Source organism: Sarcophilus harrisii, chromosome 5 (genome assembly GCF_902635505.1).
Source record: "Sarcophilus harrisii chromosome 5, mSarHar1.11, whole genome shotgun sequence".
In the NCBI taxonomy this organism is placed as follows: domain Eukaryota; kingdom Metazoa; phylum Chordata; class Mammalia; order Dasyuromorphia; family Dasyuridae; genus Sarcophilus; species Sarcophilus harrisii.
Genome location: NC_045430.1, coordinates 264,125,215 through 264,150,635, shown reverse-complemented (window position 1 = coordinate 264,150,635; position 25,421 = coordinate 264,125,215). Strand labels below are relative to the sequence as shown.

Genomic DNA, 25,421 nt, shown 5'->3' with positions numbered 1-25,421 from the left:
TATGTGCTCTCTTTGAGACGTTTCCAGATATGGTGGGAAATTAAAAGGAAGAAGATGGGGGAGGGAGAATAAAAACATAACACTTGGGATGTGTGTCTGGTTTCTTAACCAGCTGAAAATGCAACCGGTTACATTGCATTAGAGCACAATCTCCAAACTGAGAAAACATCTGGGAAAGAAAACTACAGATGAGTTCTGCTAATAACTCTTTTCCAAGTTGACTTCCCAAAGCATGCTCTATGATCATGAGCTTTGGGGTTTTCTGCCGTGAAAAATTAACATATGTGTTGATTTGTCTTTTCATAATCAAAAAAGGGACTCATTTTTGATGAGAAGCATCTATTTGGATTGTCCTTTAAAACATGTTATTATGTACGTGACGTTGCAGACACATGCAAAGAAGCATGGCCAAAGCGTCTGGCAAATTCCAAAAGGATTTGGGCCCTTCTACCCCCAATGCTTGGAATAGGAAAAAAAAGACCCAGAGCACATGTGCATTTGCAAAGGCTTCTGGGAAAGAGTCCCACAGGGAAGAAGGTATTCTAGGATTAATGTGATCCAAAGAATCAGCCATTGACCAAACAAAGGCAAAGTTGGCAACCACCAAGCAAAAGCCAAAGATTCATGAGCCATGTTGGGAGTTTGGGAATCTGTTAGTTTGACAGCTCTGTGCATGAACAAAAGACAGAAGGCAGACTGGGGGTGAAGATATTCACAGTTCTTAATTAAACTAGGGCTTTGCCTATTGGTATCATGAATTAATTAAGTGAGAGCTGTGACTGAGCTAGAAACGGTCATCTGCTAAACAAATTAAACGTATTAGTCGACAAACACTAAGTACCTACTATGTGCATGGAACTGTTAAGTGCTAATCCCTTCTTTTTCTTTATATGCATTTTAATACCAGTCTGTTCTATGTTCCATGCCTTTTTAGCTTGTTGCTTTCAAGAGAGATCTAGAAATGAGTCTGATTCTGGTTTCTCCAGAGAGAACCCTGGTGAGGAAGACCATTAGAGTTTCTCTGGTCCCCACTTCCTTCTGGAATGTTGGCTTGTATCACCATCATCCCATCCAGCCTATATTCTCTTTCCCAGTATTCTCTTTTCCAACCTCAGCAAACCACTAATACTTACTTCTTGTGGGATGGACAAAAGGAGCTAATAAAATGGCTTCAAGATAAAACCTGGTCCTTGGTAATCCAAAACTGTAGCTTTGAGTTGTGGGTCATGTTTTCTTTGTTAGTAAGTAAAACTTAACTCTGGCTAAGTTGGAGAGAGGGTCTATCCAAGACTAAAAAGCCCACTCAAATAAGTCACAGGAGTCAATTGTTTAAAATTTTAATGTAATCATTTACACCTTGAAAATGGACAAATGCTACAAATTAGGGTTTGATCAATTTTCATTTTTTTCTCTAGATTTATAGTGACAGATGTTGATAATGTAGATTAATTAACCAATGAAATGAGTGATTGTACCCACATGGTAGGGGTGAGTGTGAATAGTTAAACAATTAGCAACATGCAACTTTGTGCATCCTCTCTGAGCATCTGACTTTCTTCCAACTATTTCCATCAAATCATAGTTCACCAAACTGAACAAAATGATCTTTTTTCTTTTTTCCTTCTGGGTTGGCCCATCATTTGCCACTACAACTTTATGGACTTGATGTCTAATTAATATCTATTGTTGGGATGAAGCACTGAGAAAAGAAACCATATGCTTAACTCTGATCACTTTTAGTGGTCACCATTAATGGTGTGACCATGAACAAATGACTTAACTTCTCAGTTTCCTCCATCTGTAAAACAAAAGTATGTTAACTCTTAATTCATGGTAGTTGTGAGGAAAAAACTTTTTTCGTAATATAGCTATTTCATAAAGTTCTAAATAAGTATGAATTATAATTTAAATTTATTCATTTTAAAATTTTTTTAGGTTCCTCATTCCCCTATCTTCAATTAATCAACAACAATTACACACTTATTAAACACCTACTTGGTGCTAGGCATTGAGTTATGCTTTGGAAATACAAAGAAAAAGTGAAAGTAGCCCTTCTATTTTAATGGAAAGGAAATATGATCTATTTCTATATTCAAGTTTACATGAAATTTTATGCTTAGATTAATCTCTGATAGCAATAATAGCTAACATTTTTATAGTGCTTTAAGGTTTGCAAAATATTTACCAATTTTACTTCATTTTCTCCTCATAATTCCAGAAGGTGGAAATTTCCTTATTTTACAGATGGGCAAACTGAGACAGGCAGGGGTAAAGAATCTGCTCAGTCACAAAAGTATGTCAGGATTTGAATTCAGACATTTCCAACTCCAGCTCTATCTACTGCTATCACTTATCTGCCTAAGGATTATTAGTTTTCTTTATATGACTTCAGTGAATAAAGGCTCCGAGTTGAGTTCTTTCTTTGGAACGTTAACTTATTGGCAATTGCCAATAGTCTGGCCAAGGCCATTTGCTCAGTAAATACAGGAGATAATAAGCTTCAGATAGTGACTGGACAAATTTCCTTCATTAAAATATGTTTCATTAGAGTATTTGCATTCCATTGTTGCAACTGGTCTCACCTACCGTGGAAAGACACATGGCAAGTATGACCTGATCGTATTTTTAGTAGCAATATTGATGACATTGATGACATCATCACAGTCATGGCAACATTATGGTGATCTGGGAGAACAATAACAGACTGAGGTGGAAGTTAAGGAGACCTGGTCTTGAGAACTGACTCTGCCCCTAATTTCTGGAGTGACCTTTATCTCTTTGAACATCTGCTTCCTTATAAGTACAATGAGATTGGACCAGATAGTCTCTTGGTTCCCTCATATCTACCATTCTATGATTTTTAAGAAGCAATGGAAAAGTTTATAGAATAGCCATAGTCATGGCAGCCCCGGGGTTTCTCTGGTATTCATGAAATGATCAAAGCTTCCAAGGCAAACCTACAGCAAAACAAAAACAAACTGGAAAGCATTTGACCCTTTCATCTTTTTAACAAGAAGGATTTCTTCAATACAATTCAGAGATAAAATCTTAAAAGATTTTTTTTAATTGTTTTTAATTATTATCATCCTTGTTTGGCTTGCCTATTTCCCTCTGCTTATTCCATGATTAGTTGCTTATACAATTGAGAATCAGATTTTATCTCTTTTTATTCTGTGGGTATTGAAATAAAACAACGTAGATCCATCTTCTAAAAGGAAGAAGACTTCTAGAGCCTTTGGGAGATATTTCATGGGAAAGAAATGGTAGCAGGGATTCACTTAGAGTACAAGGAGGAAGTAACATCTACAATGGGAGATCCCAGCTGAAAAAAGTTCAATAAGAATATAATAATGATGATGATGACAGCTAATATTTACATAGCATCCACTGTATTCCAGGTATTGTGCTAAGGATTTTGTTATGAGGATCAAAGAGATGATATTTGAGAGGGAGATGTTATATCTCCCCATTTCATAGATGAAGAAACTAAGGCAGAGATTAAATGACTTGCCCAGGGGGACACAGCTAGTTAAAGTCTAAGACCAAATTTGAACTGAGGTTAAGCACCAGGGACAGTGCTAGACATTGAAAATAGAAAAGCAAAAAAAAAAAATTTGAAGTTTCCTTCCCTCAGGAAGCTTACATTATCGATGCACCAATGAACTGAAATAAGAATTTTCCTATGGCTTTAACCTTGTTCTATTTCTCCAAACTAGAGAGGCTTAATGAGATGTTTGCTGAGTTTCCACAGAAGTGGGAGAGAATTGAGACTACCTGAAGGCCAGATCTCCACTCAGGAGTCTCTCTTCTGTTGCTGCCTTTCAGAGCCTATTAGCTAATGCAGCTGCCTGTGCGGCAGGACTGGCTAGTGGGACGCTCCTTAATAATGCTGCTGTGCATTCATTCATAATTAGGCCACTATTTGAAAATGATCCTCCAATGGTTTTCAAGGGTGATGGGCTGACATATCATCCCTGACACATGACACACAGAGAACATGCTCCAATCGATATCGCACACCTCCAGGCGGTACAGGATTACAGCCCCGCGCATCCTTGCTCACCAAGGAGCCGGAGCCTGTCGCTCCTCAGCATGACGGCGCCAGTGGAGCTGAATCCACGGGACAGACAACGTAGAGCAAACCCTGATGTTTGGACCCGAGGATCTGTTTTCCCTTTTTATCCAGACAAGGGCTTTGATCATTTCTTATAGCATGAAGATACAAAATCCGTGTGTGTGTGTGAGATCCCTACTCTGAAAGAGAATCCAGTTCTTTGTTTTTGTTTTTTATATATCTAACTGTGGCAAAATGGATAGAAGACTTGCGACATAGATTCAGGGCTTACTTTTGACACAAACTGACTGGGTGACTAGGAAAAAGCTACTTAAGTGTTCAGTGCTCTGTGGGATTCTCTAAAATTGTCACAGGCAAGTGACTCACAAACATTGGGGATAGGAGTTTCCACACCTGGAATCTGATACCCCCCCCCCATATGGCCTTGGCTAATTTTGGTTTTGACTAAACAGTTGAAAGGAAGAAATATTTATTTAATCACTTCGTTGTTGTTCAGTCACGTCTGACTCTTCGACCCCATTTGGGGTTTCCCCTGCCGATGCTGTCATAATTTGCCATTTCCTTTTCTGGCTCATTTTACAGATGAGGAAACTGAGGCAAACGGTTAAGTGACTTGCCCAGGGTCACATAGTTAAGTGTCTGAGGACAGATTTGAGCTTACAAAGCTGGCTTCCCAACTCCAGGACCACACTGTATTCACTGTGTGCCACCCAGCTACACCAATCATTTATTTAGATGTTAACTATTAATCTGTTTAACAACCCCACTCCCACATCCTTCCTCTTCCATTCCCCAATTAATGGGCCAAGCATTGTGTAAGTATTTAGCCTTCTTTTAGGACTTAAAAGCTACTATCTTCCAAAAGCATCCTAACATCATTGATTTAGAGCTGGGAAACCCCCTCATCTTACAGATAAGGAACTGAGAATGAAAGGGATTAAGTGACTTGCAAAGATCACTGTGTAGTACACGGTAAAAGTGGAATTTGAAGCTATGTCTTCCAACTCTTAATTCAATGTTCTTTCCTTTGCACTAGATCTATCCCACTTGAATCCAACTTTGTGCTAAATATTGTAGGAAGGTGATGGATGGGGGCAGTGAGCAGGCATGGAGACCCCTACCTTCTGGGAACTCCCAATATGAAATGGACAACCTCACCGCTAGATTTCCTTTTAAAAGGATGCAGACATGTGCAGCTAATAAAGCACACAGACAGACATCCCATTAAATGTTAAATAGAAGTGTGAGACTTCAGGTATAGAAATGAAGTTGAGGTTGATCTGGGTTCCAAAACAGGATAAGTTCCATCCATTTATAGCTACCAAGATGAGTCAGGCTTCCTAGAGAGGAAGAATTTTAGAAAAACTGACATTAACTCACACTTGGTAAACTTGTTTTTATGAGTCTACTCTACTGCTCCAGAAGCTGTTTATTTCTTGCCAGGAACTCTGCCTAACGGCTGTAATCACCCGCTGCTTTCTATAGAAGCCATCTCTTGTCATATGAGCCAAACAACTTGGAGCGCCCATAGCTGTGGATCCTTGAGTGAAACTGTAGAGTATTCTTGCTCTATATATCTGTCTTAAGCCTTTATTAAAAGTGCTAAAATAACAATTGTGCATTTCTAACTTGTTGAGATCTTCACTTTTTACATTGTTTTTCTTGTATCTGAAACTTCATGGAAGTGGGAGCTACCTCTAGTGGCAGAGAATCCAACCTATTCCTACCTGCCCTTCCTTTGCAATTCTTGCTCACATCCTCCTAAAAATCCTAACCAGAAAGTCCCCTCAACCCACTCGGCATCTTCTATACATCCCTTCACATTGTAATGATGGAGCTGATGGATTTGATTTTGCTTCATGACCAGCTTATCTTTTCCTATCACAAATTTCTGATAGAATCTTTTATACTGTTCTTCTTCCTCAATTGCTTCTTGATAAGTCTGTCTTTTCACACTTAGCACATGCTTCTCCATTGCCCTTTGAGTGGTCCATAAGTTTGATAGTCTATGACCTTCCAATCCAGCATTGTCAGAATATTGATGTTGAATAGATAAGATTTTGTTTCTCAAAGCTTGAGTTCATAAAAATTATTGTATGATTTCCTATCCAACAAATTCTCTTATTCACTTTCGGGCCCGGTCTATTCGCCATGCTCACTACCTGTTCAAGACTATGTATTGCGTATAGACCAGCATTCTGTTCATTTTACTTCATATCAAAGTTGAGATGATACACATCCTTTATTCAGCTTGCTTTTACCATATGGAGATGCAGTCAGTTCCTTTGAGTGATCATGGATCTCCCTGAGAAGGTTTTATAGTGCTCCACGGCTTGATATAGACATCTTGGTGATGTCTCCTATAAACAGGAGCCTCCTCTCTAGAAAAATCCCTTTTTCATTTGGCTTCTGCACTGGGCAATCTCCATGACAGGGACAAAACCTTTGGCAAATAGATGTCTCCCTGTTTATGGCTCACTTGATAGTTGTAATCAGAGAGTTGTCAAACAGTATTCCATTGTATCTTTCAAGGAATCTTTTGATGATTTTGACATATGTGGAGGAGAGCCTTTAAGGTAAGATTTTGCCATACAAAATGAAATGCCTCTTTTTAAAATAAATCAGTAACACACAGTGGGCTCTCCTATTATCTGCCTTTCAAACTGAAAGATGTTTTTTGTTGTACAAAATCAGGCAGGAAAGTTTATTTCCTATTTAGCCATCATCAGGGATGACTAACATACCAACAGATTTTTCCCAAATGTTTGTAGTATTAGAGAAATCTGTGGGTTCATGGTTACTGATACTTTCCTGCTCACTTGTTGGGGTGCAGGGAATAAGAAGATCTGAGCTTTTCTCCATGCCTTTGATTCTGTGCTCTCAGACATTTCCTTTTCCACCAGCTTCACTCCTTAAATTGGATTGCATCATAATCAGGTTCCCAGGTAACCTTATCGCCCAAGGAACTTCTCATTCTAGGAGATTTACTCAGTTTTGATATTTATCTCATCAGTACCTTCAGTTCCTTCTGTACTCTGATTGGAAGGCTGAAGAGCAGAACAAAGAACTCATCCTAAAGCTTGCATTAAAAAGAAAAACTCCTTGGTCAGTCAACTCTTCCTTTTCTGTCATGTACCTTGGACTGGATTCTACCATACCCCTCATACCAGGTACTTTCTTCCTTGCCTCTTCCTTTTTAATTTCTTTTTTGATGTGGTCTTTTCCTCTTCCCCATTTTATTACAAGTTCATAAGACAGGGACAGTCTTATGTGGGTATTCATGGAGATACAGTTGCACCTGAAATAATGTTTAGCATTTTACATTATTTTTCCTGGTATAATCTAAGCTCTTTGAAGAGGTAGGGACTATTTCAATTTTGTCTTTCTTTATCTTCCCAGTGCCTAACATGGTGTCCGGCACATAGTAAGTGATCAGTATATTCTTGTTGATTGATTTAATCTCAATTTTCCCTGGCAACTCTCTAAGACTGTAAATCACAGTTAAGGTACCAGTCTGTACTGGTTGAAAGAAGTTTTTACATTTAGTGTCCCAACTCTTATGAAATAACAGCTCTTGACATAAAAATATATCTTCTCCTGCATCTGATGTTAAATTTTTTATGAGACAAAATTGCAAAATAAGGACAAGGTTTGGATAAATCCCAGTAAATATGGTGCCATGAGGATTACAGTAGCCAAATGGAAAACTTGAGAGAGAAGTGCTCTCCCAGGGCAGATTTCTTACCTGTTAGAACCTGGTGTCAAGGTCAAAGATGCAGCAAATCCAAAATCTGACTTCAAGGCACTTAGAGTCTGGTTCACGTTCAAAATAATGCGTTGGACTGTTTTCTGGGAAGCCACGAGAAATAAGACTAGGAAGATAGGTTGGAGCCAGTTGGGATGTCATTCTATAACTAACAGGAAGCTATTAAAGATTTGTTTTAACATGGAAATGGTATAATGCATGTGGTACTTTATGAAGCTTATTCTGTTGGCGTTTCTAGAAAAGATGGATGGAAAAGGGAATACAATTATTTGGATTTGGAGGATCTGTCTTAGTTATTTCTTTCATCTTGGCAGTTCCTAGTAAAAATGAAGTTTTCCCTGAAAGTAAGATGAATTCCTCCTCTTTTCTCCCCTAATCATTCCCAGAATTCAAGCTGTGCCCCCTACGCTAGGTTCCATGTTCAAGCTGAGAAAGCATCACATCGCAAGCACCCAGGGAAACAAAGGGTTACCTGGTAACCCCTGGTAACCCAGGGACTGGGACCAAAAACACAAACACAAATACCAAGCTCTCAGCATGCCCCCAGAGGATGTTTAATTGTCAAATGAATAGCTCAGACCTCTCATGATAAATGTCAAGTGTTTGGTGGTCATAGGACGGCAAAGTAAAATTCCAAGAGGGTCTAGGAACAGGGCCTGGACTCCAGAAAGAACGCTGGACAGTGTCTCACATGCTACATGGGATCTGGAAAAAACTGGGTTGGTATTCAGGAGACCCAAGTTTGAGACCCAGATCGGTTCCTCGGTGCTATGTGACTTTGCCTAATTCTGAGTTACTCCTTTATTAAAATAGAAGGACTGGTCTAGACCAATTTCTAGCTCTAAGAATCTAAAACTGGGTAACATCAAAGGTCAGTTCAATAATCCTAAATTTCTCTCCCTAAGATTTTTGATGAAAAATTCTTATTTTTCTTCTCCTTATTGACCTACCTTCAGTTATTTATTTAAAGGTTCATTTGGCAAGCATTTATTAAGCACCTGCTGTATGTCAGCATGTATCCTCCCTGCTCTCAAGGTATATACTCGATGTAAGGCTAAGGATACAAGGGTTTACCTGACCAAATTTAAGCATATACCTTGTATAGCCCTGAAATAGCTTATAGTTTGTCTTTGAATTTGTTTTCCCTTCCCAACTAGCTCATTAGGCTGTCCGAGATCCCAAATCATGGGGACAAAAACAGTGTGGTATAGTAGTAAGAGCCCCCATCGATCTCAGAAGGCTTGGGTTTAGTCCAGACTCTGCCATGTTAAGCTCTGGGTTTGTCCCTTAACCTACATCAACCAGAGTTTTCTTATTTACCAAAGACCTTCCTGATACTTTCAATAATTCCCTTACAAGGACTCTGAGTAACAAATGAAGCCATGAATCAGGGAAGGCATCATGGAAGAGTTGACATTTGAATTGGGCTTTCAATGATAGGCAGAAATTCAAAAGGTGAAAAAAGGAAGGAGGGCAAATTGGACTTGGGAAAGTGTGAGTTCAGACACGGGGAATGGCAAATGATCCACTCTGCCTGGAATCCACATAGTATTCCCTCCCAGCCTTTTATAAGGGAAAATCTAGGAAGCTCCTCCAGTTAGTAAGGGTCTGAAATCCAAGCCAAGGAACTTGCCTGATACTTGACAACCACAAAGAGAGCTTTGGCCTTCAATTAATGCTAAGCTAATGAATGGCCACCTTGAGGACTGGGATTCTCAGAATGCTAAGAGCAGAATGATGGCTGGAGTACACTCAAGTTATTGTGGTACCAGATATTTAGAGGAGGATCCCACAACCAAAAGGCCTCAACCACAGGTTTTCTAACCTCATCTCCATTCAATAAATGACAACTCGGGGTAAAATGGGGTTTGAGTGGAGGACAATAAGAAAATAGCCTTAGTAGAACTCAGCATGCTAAGGGGCTTATCCACTCAAAGAACTTAGACCACCCTTCAGGAGGACCCCAGGGACAAATCCCCTTGGAAGAAGACTAAATCAATGTGCCTAGCACTGTGCAAGTGGTATTTGGGAGAGGGGGTCTAAGTGAGGATGACTAGCACAGAAGACAAGGGCACCCGGCCCCTAGGATCCAGGGAGACAGATTCACTATCTTGTCCACATCGTGGAAGAGGAAACGACCCCAGAGGATTAAATGGAATTTAAAAAATTAGATTTGGGAGGAGATTCGGAGGCTTTTAGTCCAACCCACAAATACGAATCCTCTTTCTAACAGCACTGAAAAGTGGTCAACAAGCCTCTACTAAGAGGCCTCCAATGAGAGGGAACCTATACTGTTCCAAGGCAGCCCATTTAATTTCTGGACTGCTCAAATTACTGAGTTTTTCCTCGAGATAAAGTCTAAATGTGTCTCTTGTTAACTTTTACCCACTGTTCTCAGTTCTGCCCTCTGGCACCACGGGGCAGAACAACCACCTATCTAGCTGTTGCCCTCACCTAGGGATGCACTTCAATTAAGCAAATATGGATCCCATAGCTAAGAGGTGTGAAGACAGATCTAACATATACCCTGTTCTCTAGGAGATTATAGTCCAATGGGAAGAAAGGATACCCAAATAATTATATTATACATTATATACCTATATAATATTTATTTTTATATATTTATTTATACAATATAATTAGTGTCTCTAGCTAACTATAATACTAGGGAAATGGTGATTAAGGCAAAGGAGATCCAGGCTGAACCTTGTGAGAAATCTGAGGACAAAAGTCGGTTGCAGGCGGGAAAGTCAGGGAAGGGCTCCTGGAGGAGCAAGAGCCAATGGGACCTTTGAGAAAAGGCATTCGGTAGATAAGAAAGTGAACAAGGGAGCTGGGGTGTGATGGAGTAAAGGGCATGGAAAGGGAGAGGAGAGCAAAGAGGAGGAGGTAATGAGCAGACCTGGTTAGATGGAACAGATGAAGGGTAAGGTGAGTCAGGTCGGCCTAGGAGTAGTCAGTGAGAACCCACATCCTACCTCTGCTGTGACTGACTGACCCTGAGCCATCCCAACCTTTCAGGGCCCCCAGACCCCTTTCCCCCACTTCCAGGTTGTAGAATCATTTGTGTGGACGTAGGAAACTTGGCTGGCAGAAGTGAGTTCCTATGAGCCTTTGAAAAGGGCCCAGGGACCCTTTTTTAATCCACACATGAAAACAAATGAGATTTCATGTTCAGAACAGCCACGATGGCCTCGGTGGGATTAGTCAGCGATAGGAACAGGAGAAGGCGCAGGGAAAGAGAGCAAACTATCAAGGAGGACTCGGTGGTTTTTGAACCTGATTGAGGAGAGGGTGCTCTCTTTTACAGGCATGAAGAAATTAGGAGGTGAGAGTAGCAGGTCGGGGTAGAAGATGAATGCAATTCTGAGCATGTCTCACCTCCGGACCTTTGCACCAGCTGTCCCCCAAGCTGCAATGTCTTCCTCTCATCTCCATGTCCTGGAAGCTCTCACATTCTTCAAGATTCATCTCATGTTCTCCTTCCTATATGGGACCTTTGCTAATTCCTTCCTCCACTTAATATTCTTCCCACTCCTGCAGAAGACTTTGCATTTACATAATTATGAATATGTTGTATATCACCTTCTGCAAGGGCAGGAGACTGTTTTGTTTGCATCTTTGTATCCCAAATGCCTTGCCTGGGGTCTGGTTCTTTGGCAAATACCACAGTGGGTCTGCAATCTCCGTCCTGGGAACGTTCCCTCCAGCAGAGCAGATTGCAGCTCACCCATGCCTACAGAGCAGCAGTTCTCGTTTTGTCTCCTTCTCTCACTGTTTGGATGCAAGGAGAGCCTGCGGGTGTCTCCCCCAATTTTGTCTCATTCTGGGGAGCCGGTAGGTGGTCTACTTCTAAAAAGGTTTCTTCCTTTTGCCACGTGACCGTCTTTCCCTTTTTCTTTTTTCAGTGTAAATATCTCTGATAACAGGCTTGACTGATTCTCCATCATGCCTTTCTTGTTAGATACTGCTCACACCTCCGGTGGGTCTCTCTGAGTAAGCACTTTCTTTCTAATTCTCCAGAGATTGTCAGTCCTCACAACTGTACAATAGCATCAGAGGAATATCAGCATTACAGAGATGGGTCTTTGTTTCAGGGGGGACGTTGGGACCATGGAAAGACTTTTGCAAAGAGCTGGAACCAGGTAGAAACTTCCTAAATGATCACCCAGTGAATCGGTTTGAGAAGGCTCTTCCAGTGGAGATCCCAAGGGAAATGGGAACTGGAAAGGAGATTCACAATAAAACCATGTGAAATCTCAGGCTCGGAGCTAAAAAACCAAACCAAACCTCAGAGACCATCTTATCTTTCACAAATGTTATCTCATGAGAGCTGGACCACGATGGGAGCTCTGGAGGATTATGGCTGTACCTCCTCTCAGGGGGAAGGAGAGGAGGGAGGAGCACTTAGATGGATCATCTCTCTCTCTCCCCCTCCTCCCTGCTGTCAACCTTTGGAAATAACCCAGGCTACTTCCTCGGCCATCAGACAGAGCCAATGGATTCCTTAAAGAAACAGCATTCGGAGCCACTCTGGTACTTTCCCCACAGAGAAGGAAGAGACAGAACTAATTGCTAAAGAAAGGGGAAAAAAAGAGAGAAAAAGAGATCTGGAGGAAGAACTGCATGTGGTGGTAGATTTGTTCTCTTCCTTTAATTCTTTTTAGAAAATAAAATAAATATAAAAAGACAAGTAATTTTCTCACCTAATTTGCTTGGAGAACTGATAATTAAGTGTTGTTGGTTGCATCACCAGGACAAACCTGTGATCCTTGCTGTAGTGTCTCTGCATATTTAGAGGGTAAAAAAACATTCACTCGGGTGCTTTGCAAAAATATCATTTTGTGAGCCTCTCCCCCCAGGCAGTCCCACACCTCTGTTCTGGGTCTGTGGAACTCAGAGACTTGGCTGTCTGAGAGATGGCAGAGATCTCCCTTTGACACATGAGAGGGTCTGTCCTGAAATGCCTGGAGAGCAGATAAAGGCCCAGGGGGGAGCCCAATGTTTCTGGGGGGAAAAGTGGCCTCCATTCCATGAGAACTCAATTGCCCCTTGAAAGCCTAATAAGCAAACCCAGAACTATGAAGTAGAATATGGAGGCAAAAGGGAAGAGGAGAGTCTTGTGGAAAATCATTTTAATGAAAGGTCCAGGGGATCACCGAGATCCTTTCCAACTCTAAGCTGGTTCAGAGGACGTGCTACAATAGAGAGAGTACTGATTTTAGAGCTGGAGGACCCTGACTGGGTCCCCACCTCTACCAATTACTAACATCTGGGCAAATCACCTAGCTTCCATGGGTTTCTGTTTCTCATCTGTAAAATGAAGGGTTTAAACTAGATTATTTCTAAAGTCTCTTCCAGCCTTTAATCTATAGTCTTATAAATATTACACAAGTAGGTCTTCAAGGATCTGAGTCAAAACCCTTCATTTACAGATAAGGAGACAGAGTCTCCGAAAGAATAAATTTTTTAAAAATTAAGTATTTATCATGTAGTAGATACTATGCTAAGTGGTAGGGAGACAAATGAAGAAGTGGAAATAGTCCCTGCCTTCATGGAGCTTACGTTCCAATAGAGGAGACAACACATATAGAGGAGCGTTATTTTGCTTTGAAAAAAGGTGGATATGTGCTTATGTCCATAAAATTAGTTCATAGCTGAGCAATAAATCTTGATTTGTCAATATTATTTGTAGCCATTCAGAAAACCTTACCCTGATACCTCTCATGGCTCAGAGGAGACTTGGGTTTTAAAGTCCATGCTAGTGGAATATAAGCTTCTACCATGCTAGTGAGGATCTGAATACAGTCTGCTTCTGAGTCTCATACTAGAGGGATGAAGAAAGGCCGGCCACTTGAGAAGGAATCCATTTCATCGTGGCAAACCATTAAAATAAAGAGAAATAACAAACGACCCTCTGTCTCTTGTAGTGCCTTTCTGCTTTCGTACTGAAGATGACAGAGTGGGAACAGGATTCTGAAATTCACATGATCTTTAAGTCTTCTATAAACTTGACCTTGACTATTGATACTCTAAATATGTCACTGTCCACTGACCAGCCAGTGGACAAATACTAGCACAAGAGCTAAGTGAATCCGTCTTGACTTCTCTCAAAAGAAAGAAGCTGTAACTAAGTGATAGAATAGAGCATAGTCTCCTTGGAGAAGCAAATAAGCCTTGATTAAATTGGTTCTATCATATTTCCATAGGAAATAAAGGATGTTTTTAAATGGGATATTTATCCAAATTATACTACAGTGTTCAAGACATACTTGTCAAAATAATTGTAGCTTATGTATCCAATATCTATTAAAAAGGATGAAAAGAAATTCTAAGAAGAACTCAATTATGACCCTCCAAATGAACTTGACACGTAAATTTGATAACTTTAATGAAGAAATAAGGGAGAAAAGTTAGAACTATACCATAAAATATGGCTCAAATTATATGATAAAGCTTTACAGAAGCTTTAGAATTACATATGATGAATAATTTTTGATTGAAGAACTGAATGCCTTAACATATTTTAACATATTTAATATGTATTGGACTACCTGCCATGGGGGGGGGGGGGGGGGGAGGGGAAGGAGGAGAAAATTTGGAACAGAAGATTTTGCAAGGGTCAATGTTGAAAAAATTACCCATGCATATGTTTTGTCAATAAAAAGCTTTAATAAAATGAATAAATAAAAATAAATTTTCTTAAGGGAAAAAAAAGGAACTGAATGCCTCTTGACTTCGTGAATCACAAATAACATTGCCAAATAAAGAACTTATATTTTGACAGGAAATGACATAACTGATATGAGTCATTCCAATATAAACTTATGAAAAGACTGCAAAAAGTCAAAATTGGTACAAAACCAAAAAAATAAAAATGAGAAAATAAATAATATGCAACTGAAACAATGAGTTATTTAAAAAGTTGGTGGTGGTGAACACGGAATATGAAAAAAATAGAGAGGCTATGATAACTTCCTATGGAAGCTTAATTGATATAAAATCAATTTCATAATGAGGAAAATTTAAAAACCAAAAAAAAAATCTCAGTCCGAAAACATGACTTCCTTAGAAATATGGCAAATAGAGATGATGCTAGGTTAGAATAGCATACAGTAAAATATATTGGAAGATAATGAATAGTATTTCACATAAAAGAAATTAGTAGAAGATAAATCAAGAATAAATAAAGCTTGGCAAGACATACAACTAAATCACTCCTAGAGCATTTAAGGATTAGAATGAAAATTGCATAATAGAGCAGGAGGAGGAGATGGAAAAGTTCTGCAAAGATGCTTCTGACAAATTTCCATCCTCAAGACCGGTGGAGCCACCAAACTTGGACTCCAGAATTTCAGTTCCGCATGCTCCTTTAGAAGATGTAGAAGTGGGAAATAAGGAGAAGAAAACCAAGTGAACTAAGAATGTCTCCTGTTGGAAGGGGGGAGGAAGAGAGAGAGAGGGAAGAAAGAAAACGAGCATTTTATACATGTCTCCTACAAACCAAGCATTATGCTAACCACTTGACAAATATCTCATTTCATTCTCACGTTTGTTCATTCTCATTCATTATTATTCCCATTTTACAGCCAAGGCAAGCAGAGATTAAGTGACTTACTAAGTCAAAACTGCAGTTCATTAATCCCCATCAATAGATTTACTTTTACTATCTCATCCAGAGGATATATAAAATTGAAAGCAAAATCATTTCATGAACTTATACAATAAGAAAAAAGGCAAAATGATATTTTCTCCTATAAACCTGAAGCATATTATCACCCAAAGAAACATCCATTAGGAAAAGAAGTAGATGTTCCTAGAGAATATGAATGTTCACATACTGAAAATGTGAGCCCGTATATAGAGACCATTCAAATGCCTCTGATGTTTCTGTCTAGCATTAGAATACCCGGCACATAGTAGGTATCTAATAAATATGTATTGATTGATGATTGGCTATCTTTTGATGGTGTCATATCCCTGCCAGTCTTGTGAGCTCTGCTGGACCTGAGAGTTTGCAATTCCTCTCTGCTATAGCTTCAGGATTCAGATAGACATCTAGGATCCTGGGCTCGTAGGTATCAAGCAGGAAGGATTATCAGAAGAAAACTGATACAAATTCCTTATTTTATAGAAAAAGTCTATTAGCCCCTGGGTCCATTGGAACAAAGAATAGTCAGCCAGTTATTTGAAGGCCTCTAATTAGAATATATTCTAATTTTATTAGTATTTATTAGTACTTAGTCTGGATTTGTAGTATATAAATTAGCATTTAGTCTGGATTTGACTGTTTCTTTTCTCTGGTACAATCCAACATTTCTTTTCCATGCCTTTTTCTGATGAATGTCTAGTAAATCCTTGTAACAAATGTTTACTACCTATCAATGTGTATCTCTTTAAAGATATTTCAAGCGTACCATCTAACAGATTAAAAAGAACCAAGTAGATCTGAAAATTTTTATCTTTCCTATGTCCCCATGACTTGGGAGGGCTTCAATGAAAATGAAAGGAAAAAAAGAAAAAGAAAAGAGGAAAGGCAAGAACAAAAATTCCAGATGTTACCATATTTGAGTCATCATCTTCTGCCCCAATCCTGCATTTCAAACTCCTGCCTTTATTGCATGTATGCGATTACTAAAGGGTTTCCCAGGCTCTGAGGTGCCTATTATGAGTGTATTTTTATTTATTCCTTAGAAAAAAAGGTCTGTCAATAAAAAGTTATAATAAAAAAAAGAAAAAAGGTGACATATTATACATCATTGAATTCTTTTCTTCCTCTCTCCTTCCTGCTTTTTTATTCCAAAAGCATGGATGACTGCTGGGCAGCGGGAGGAAACACTGTTGGGGGGTGACGTGGGTGGAGGTGATGACTAAAAAACTGAAAACTTCAAAGGAATTCCTTCTGTCTGTCACTTTTGCCACCATCAACCTGAAGGCTTCCCCACAAGGTCCAGGGAAGCAACTACTCTAACAACAGAGACATTTTCTTTCTGGGATCTCCATCACCTCCAGATCAGATTACATCCTGGAACCAAATCAAACCACGATTTGATCCCGGAAAGCTATTTATTAATTAACTATCTGTTAAGGGGCATAGCAAACCCTTTTCTCCTGAGACAATGATTTTCTTCTACTGGCTAAGTGAGAATAAGATATTACTGTAGGAAGTGAAAGTAACGTGGTAGATAGGATGCTGAATCTTGGATCAAGATGTTTGAGCTAGAAGCATGCTTCGGATACCTTTTTTTTTTCTGAAGCAATTGGGGTTAAGTGAATTGCCCAGGGTCACACAACTAGGAAGTTAAGTGTCTGAGAACAGATTTGAACTCAGGTCTTCCTGACTTCAGGGTTGGTGCTCTATCCACTGCACCACCTGGCTGCCCCCAGATACTTTTACAAATTGGCCAAAATCACTTAACCTATTTCAACAGTTACCTAATTTTTCTCAATTCAACCTCCATGAAACTGCCAAATGAATTTTCCTAAAATATAAATCTGTATCACTTCCCTACTTGAAAATCTTCTGTGGCCCCTATTGCTTCTAAAATAAACACAAAAAATCTTCGGCCTGGCACTTTAAGCCTTCCACGTTATTACTCCCACGTCTTTCTGGTTTTATTTCATTTGTTATTTTCATTCATTATTATTTTCATTCATTGCTCTCTCCATGTCATTCACACTGAACTTCTGGTGTTTTCTGTAGACATTTCACTCCTCATCTTCCTTGTGGCTTTGCACAGGTGATCCCTCATGCCTGGAATACATTCATCTCTGCCATTTGGAGAATCCCTTGTTTTCTTTTCATTGTATTTTCATTCATTTTTATTAATAGAAATATATATATACTTACACATACATACATATAAATAAAAAAGAAAGTTTAAAAATCTTCATAACAAATACAAATAATAGTCCAGCAAAATAAATTTCATCGGCCATATCAAAACAATAAATGTCTCATCCCCTGCAGTTCAGGTGAGATTTTTCATGAGACCTTTTCAAATCCCTCCACACATATACCATGGTATTCTCTCCATCTTGAAGCTAAGCTTTGCACTTTGTGCACTTTGCTTCCTTTCCTTGCTTACATGCTACACTCTCCACCCCAAGAAAATGGAAGCTCCTGGAAGGCTGGGACTGCACTGGTTTTGCCTTTGTATTCCTAGTGCTTTGCACATAGTAGGCTCTTAGTCAATAGTTGTCGATTTGAATTGCCCTTACCTCTTAGAAATCAGTCACCTTCTCCTCTTCATGACACTTCTACCGCCTGCCTTATGAGAGATCATGTTTCATTTGTGTGGACATGAAGTCAAGAACCAAGATCCTGAGTTCAAATCTGGCCTCAGACACCTATTCTTTGTTGACCTCTGTCGGTCTCAACTTTCTCATCTGTAAAAATGGGAATAATAGCACCTACCTCTCAGAATTGTGTGAGGGTAAAATGAGATGAGATTTTTAAAGTTACTATATAACTATATATATATATATGTATATATATATATATATATATAAAGCTACTATATAAACATGAACTATTATTATGATTACATCTCCCTAGCATGGTGTTCAGCACACAGTAAGTGATTAATGATTGTTGAATGCATGAATGAAAATACTTAGCAAGTCTTAAAGGGCTGAGGAAAAGTGCGAGAAGCGGTTGTCAACACACAGTTCTCGCTTCCTGGCCTTGGGCCCAAGAATGGCCTTTTTTCTGAATGTGTGCTGAATAATCCGCCTTCTGCCTGCCTCGGCATCCACCTCTGTCCTCATGGCCCTTGGGACCGTGAGGACCAGCTGAATTACCCAGTCCCAGCTCCTTCACGTCCACTTGCCAGAGCACAGGCCAAGTCGCTTTCGGGCCAGGGACCATCTGTCTGTGGAGGCTCCTGCCCGAGTCCGTCGTTGGGAGAGATGCACTCCAGACCAAGCCGAAGGGATTAATGGGTGCTAGGTGGCTGGCCTGGCAGCTGCCAGAGCCAACTCTGGGGACCGTTCAGACTTTCGCTCTCCCCGGCGCTTTTCCTGAAGGGCACGTGGTGAGTCTGTCCCCTGACTGAATCGAGAGAGAGAAGGAAGTGCCCACGGGCTGAGCTATACCGTGGAATGCCTCTCTGTGTTTAGGAAGGTGAAATAATAAGAAATAATGGGGAAATGTTGTTAACCAGATGGCAGGTGGATTAATGGCACATGAAGATAAAACCCTGATTTGTGTGGCTAATCACTGCTTGGATGCTGCCACTGCTTTTGATATTACTTGATGCCCATAGTGGGTGATGGCCCCCTAGCAGAGAGGACCCCAAACCAGGCATTTACAGACAGTTTCACCAAACAGCAAGCCTCCCCCGCAAAAGAAGGGAAGTACACAATCGCTAAGGCATCAAGGTCTACAAAGCATCTTCCCTACCATAACCCATGGAGGGAAAAGATTATTTTTATCATCCCCTTTTACAGAGAAGAAAATTGAGGTTCAAATTTGACCCTAACATTTTAGCACTTTGCAAATGTCAGGCAGATAATTATAATTTGAAAGATTTTAAAGAACATTTGAGTCCAACCTCCTCAGTTTACAAGTGGGGAAACTGAGACCCAGAGAGGTTAAGTGACTTAGTTGCCCAAGATGACATAATAGTAAATGATAGAGGTCACATTTGAACCCAAGACCTCTGACTACAAATACAAAACTCTATTGTATCATACAATACTGCACAGTCAGGGCACTTTTTCCTTCCATACTCTGTCTTAAAAGATTTGTCGTGGCAGCGTGCCTTTACATAACTGTATTTCTTTCACAACAGCCTTGCCAAGTGGTTGTAGCCTTCTATAATCCTCCTTTTATGGAGCAGGATATTGTAGTTCAAAGAAAGGAAAATGTTTGCCCAAAGTCACAGCTAATGAGGATCAGTCAGAGCCAGGACTCAAACCCAATGCTGTCTATTCCTGGTCCACTGTTCATCTACTATACTATGCTCTACCATGCTGCTCCTCTTCCTGAGTTCAGATCTAGCTTCAAATACTTACTAGCTGCACAAACCAGGGCAAAGCATTTCCACCCTACCTCAGTTTCTTCATTTGTAAAATGAGCTGGAGAAGAAAATGGCAGATCACTCCAGTGTCTTTGCCAAAAAAAAAAAAAAAAAAACCCAAAGGGGGTCACCAGGTCTCACAACTTTAAAATGGCTGGCCTTCATTTGAATCCAATTGGAGCACATAGATATGAAAAATAATTAAAAAAGAGAATGCTTTATATTGGGATATTTGTCATCTAGGGGAGGACGTGGGGGAAGGGAGGGGGAATTGGAACACAAGATTTTGGAAGGGCTAATGTTGAAGAATCGTCCACACATATGTTTTGAAAAATAAAAAAGCTTTAATTTAAAAAAAAGAAAATGAGAATGTTTGATGGTGGCAGAAGGGAAGGCTTTCCATTTGTGTGTGAGATATTTCAGGTAACTGAAAGAGAATAAAGTTTAAAGAGAACAAGACCAGGGAGTTAGAAGTAGTCATATTGAAGCCTGTTCTGTGATTCCGGCCTCCCTTGTGTAGCAGAAGGGATTCCTGTGCAGGAAAATGTGGTTATCCATTTCAGAGGTCCTTCCACAACTTGAATTCTGCTACGTCAATGGGCTTCCATGGAAACATTTAGCCTAAAGAAGAAAAACTCTTACGCAGCCATAATAACTCTCCTCAAATACTCAAAAGGCTGGTCTATGAAAGGGGGTTTGGACTGTTCGCCTTGACCCCAGCTGGTAGAACCAGGAATGATTTTTCTAGTTAGAGAGGCAGATTTACCCGTCATGTGAAGAAGAGACTTCTTAACAATCAGAAATGTTAAAAACAGATAGGGATGTCTGGGAAAGTAGCATGTTTACTGTCCTTGGAGATCAAATGGCTGCAAGATGGCTATGTTGTAGAAAGGAATCTCACTCATTTACAAGATGGACAATATGACTGCCAAGGTCCGTCCCATCTCAGAAATCCCATGATTTTGCCCATAGGGACATGCACAAGAATTGGGGCTTTTTGATGTAGGATGGACTGGACTCATCTCTAAACTTTTTTTCAGAATAGTCACTGGCATTATGCCTCACTGCTGGGCTAAGACTCCAGAGAGGGACCCTCAGCTGTGCAAAGTCCCATCTCCTAACATGTAACAACATAATCCATTAACCCGAAGCACATTGGGAATCGTTTGTGTGTCTGTCTTTTCCTCAGCAGTGAATTTGGCCCTGAAGGACATCACACCTTTAAGTGAAACAGTATGTTGTATTTTTAAGGAATGAAATAAGGAAGGAAGGAAGGAAAAAAAGAAGAAAGGAGGAGAAGAAGGAAGGAAAGAAAGAAGGAAGGAGGGGAAGAAGGAAAGAAGGAAGGAAGGAAGAAAGGAAGGAAGGAAGGAAAGAAAGAAGGAAAGACATAAACAGGAAGGAAGGATGGATAGGAAGGACAGATGAATAGGAAGAAAGGATGGGAAGGAAAGAAGGATGGGAAGGAAGGAAAGAAGGAAGGGAGGAGGGAAAGAGGAAAGGAAGAAAGAACAAGAAGGAAAGAAGGAAGACAGAAGAATGACAAGGAAGAAAAGTAAAAGTTGATTTCCCTGCAGCATTCCTATCAAGGTGCTAGGATCTCCAGATTCATGCAGAGCTTGAGTTATTAAAAATCTTTCATTAGTCCGTGTTAATGACTCTAACCAGGAGTAGGGCCTTTTTGAGCCCAACTGGACCATGAGAGTTGGAGTTCTTCCAGTCCATGCACTCCTGTGCTTATCCACTCTGACAACAATATGGTGAGATTTCCCTTCCTGTGGCATGGGGCTGTGTTCCCTCATCTGCAGCCCAGTTTTAAGAATGAACAAAATAGCAAGTGAAAGGTCAGAAATGATGCATGTTCCTTTGTGAGGGAAATCTATATGAACCTTATTATTCTAAGTCCACAAGAGAATAAAGGGAGCAAACTCACTGGCTATAACATGGCAAACTGCCATTACATGCTACATCATATCTACCCTCAGTTCCATATTAGTGACCCTAGTCAAGTCACTTAAATGCTGTCTGCCTCAGTTTCCTCATATGTAAAATAATGAGCATTGTAAAATAAACAGCACTGACTTTGCAGGAGTGTTGTGAGGATCAAACGAGAAAACAAATAAATGAGAAAACACATTGTAAATTTTAAAGTACTAAATGTTTTAAATGCTAGCTATTCTGATTTCACAGGAGGAAAAGCTGAATTTATGTTCAGTCAAGAGAGGCTGAAGGTGTCTCCCAGACCTCCCTCTAGTTCAAATGAATAGCAGCCCCATCCAAAAAAAAGATGGGGGGGGGAAGATTAAGAAAATGGAGAATGTGCACGAATGTTTGTGGCAGCCCTTTTTGTAGTGGCTAGAAACTGGAAACTGAATGGATGTCCATCAGTTGGAGAATGGCTGAATAAATTGTGGTATATGAAAATTATGGAATATTACTGTTCTGTAAGAAATGACCAACAGGATGATTTCAGAAAGGCCTGGAGAGACTTACACAAACTGATGCTGAGTGAAATGAGCAGGACCAGGAGATCATTATATACTTCAACAACAATACTAGATGATGACCAGTTCTGATGGATCAGGCCATCCTCAGCAATGAGATCAACCAAATCATTTCTAATGGAGCAGTAATGAACTGAACTAGCTATACCCAGAAAAAGAACTCTGGGAGATGACTAAAAACCATTACATTGAATTCCCAGTCCCTATATTTATGCACACCTGCATCTTTGATTTCCTTCACAAGCTAATTGTACAATAATTCAGAGTCTGATTCTTTTTGTACAGCAAAATAATGTTTTGGTCATGTATACTTATTGTGTATCTAAGTTATATTTTAATATATTTAACATCTACTGGTCATCCTGCCATTTAGGGGAGGGGGTGGGGGGGGGTAAGAGGTGAAAAATTGGAACAAGAGGTTTGGCAATTGTTAATGCTGTAAAGTTACCCATGTATATATCCTGTAAATTAAAGGCTATTAAATAAAAAAAAAAAGAAAAAAAAAGAAAATGGAGAATGAATTGTTTCCTTGTGTGGAATTAGAAGAGAAGGATTAAGTAGCCTCCACAACAGAGCAATATTATCATACTCACAGAAATAAAACAATTGCTCTATGAAGTAGGAACGCGGGCACTGCTGCCAATAACCCTACCAGGGGCACCAGCATCTCCCAATGGCTGGCACAGAAAAGCAGGGAGAGCATGAACCTTTGTGTTTGTGTCAAGGCTGGACATTATTTATGCTTTGATGGAGCAGGGAGGCAGGAGATGCTGCCAATCACTCTAACAAGAGCACCCCCGCCAAAGCCATGTTTGTTAGAAAGAGGGAAAGCAAAGGATTCCGGCAAGTTTTCTTAGGATCCCATTTTAGAGCCCTCCTTAATGCCATATTTCAGAGTCATTGGCCTCCCCAAGCGTTAATGCCCGGGAGGCACCAAATTGACCACAAAAGGGAAAAAAAATCTATCCAGTAAAATATTCTCTGGGGGAAAAAAATGCTCCTTTACAAACATGTTCAAGGGTACATTATTTTCAAGGCCAATTCATTTGGAAGAACAGACGCTAATATATAGACACTACTAGAAGTCAGATTCTAACAGAATTTCCTGATGAATAGAATTGTCAACAATAGAATGAGTTACTTCAAATAGTAGTGAGTTTCCCATCACCTAACAGAGATTGACTGATATTAGTCAGGCCATGAATGCAAAAGGGATCTTTATGTTGCAAGAGATAGAGTTCAGAGAGCTATTTCCCAGATCAGAGAGTCTTACCGGGGATGCATGTCCCAACTCCTCTCCACTCCCTACCTCAGAGGTCAGTAGATAGATTTCAGAAGGTCTATAAATGTGAGCTGGGGAGGGGTATTTTTTTTCATTAAGTTTTAACTGAAGTTTAGCATTTCCTTCATATAGGAATGTTTAAATAAAAAACTTAGCCAGATTGCCAGAGGGATTCAGAATACAAAATAAAAAGTTGATGAACTCCTGACTTGGATGGTCCTTAATGTCTCTTGCAATTCTAAGATTAGATTGTTCTATGACTCTAAAAGGGATTCTTAGCTTTTTTGTGAATTGGACCCCTTTGGGAATCTGATGAAATTTATAGAATATTATGATGAATCATACTCTTCTCTGGATTATGTTTTTAAATGCGTAAAATAAAATGCATATGATTTTATAAGGAAATAAAATATATTAAATTAGAATTGTTGTGGTTTTTTTTAAAGGCAAGTTCATGGACCTCAGGTCTTGCTCTAGCAAAATTTATTTGATGGATCAGGGTAAAGATCCCTTTGTTTCTAAGGTGTTATTAGAAGCCATGGTCTCTGAAGTGAGTACATTCTTTGGAAAAGGAAAGGCTTCAAGAAGTTTTGGACATGAAATATACAGCTGAGAATACTCACTATTGATCGTCGCTGAACTTAACAGACAACATAGCTTATCCATGAGGAAGAATCCAGGTCTCTAAGACCACCATGAGCTCATGAGGTCCTTCATTGGAGAACTCTTCCTACTTTCACTGAAACATGCTTTGTAGCCCAGTTTGTTGACCAGGTTCTACTGTTTGCTGCCTTTTAAGAACTTCAGTAACCACCACTCATAGAAGTAGATTTCCCAGAACCCACTTCCCCAAAACCATCCTCTCTGCTTGTAGGGACAATGAGGTCTTTGTTGGCCAAAATCGAGTAACAAAATCATCAGACTTTGTTACTGGCAGAAATACATAATAAAAAGAAGAATTTTACCTGGATTGAATTCAGAAATGATCATAATGTCTGTAAAAGAAGGCTCTGATCCCTGCCTTGGACTCGGGAGTTGAAAAGGAAGGATCTCATCTTAGCTTGGAGTGGTCTTCCTGGCAGCTATGACTAAAGAACTAACAAATTCAGACACTATGCCCTGGCAGGCTGATGTTGATCTAGCAGAACCGAGATGCCAAAGTAGGCTCTGAGACCAGCAGAGCTCACCAGAGCAATCAGCCCAAAGGAGACCTGGAACAGCAGAGATGTGGTACTAAGTAAAGGGCAAGCCCATTGATAATAATAATAATAGCAACAACAAAGTGCTTTGTAGTATCTCCCATAATCCTCATAACAACCTTGGAAGGTAGGTGGTGTAATTATTCCCATTCTATAGATGAGGATATTGACGTACATAGAATTTAGGTGACTTGCTCAGGGTCACACAGCTAATTAGTGTCTAAAGCCACATTTGAACTCAAATCTTTTCTCTGTCCACTCACCTAGCTGCCTTGGTGATCAAAGGAGCCACACACACCCATCAGAGATGCTGAGAATAGCCTGAGCAGCAGCGTGACATCATCCGAGTCAGTGGTCCCTCAGTGTCAGAGGTGAAACTGTCCCTCCACGTGTATCCCTATAAATGTCCATTGTCCCCACCGGTTGTATGCATGTTTGTAGGAAAGTGAGCCCTTTGTTTTGTGAAGAGATGCGATGTACTATTTCAAATCTTACCACGCCTGCTATTAAATGCTTTTTGTTTAAACTGTGTCTTTTCACTGCGAAGGCAAAAATTATAAGAACTGGTGGGG

At 39.9% G+C, this 25,421-nt stretch overlaps 1 long non-coding RNA gene across 1 annotated transcript; it reads left to right on the top strand.

The window, feature by feature from the left end:
* The first annotated feature begins 7,081 nt into the window (after window positions 1-7,081).
* On the top strand, window positions 7,082-25,372 carry LOC116419582. The gene is made up of 2 exons (XR_004229832.1): window positions 7,082-7,245; window positions 25,117-25,372. It is a non-coding gene; the product is annotated as an uncharacterized LOC116419582 (long non-coding RNA).
* Window positions 25,373-25,421: the final 49 nt, after the last annotated feature.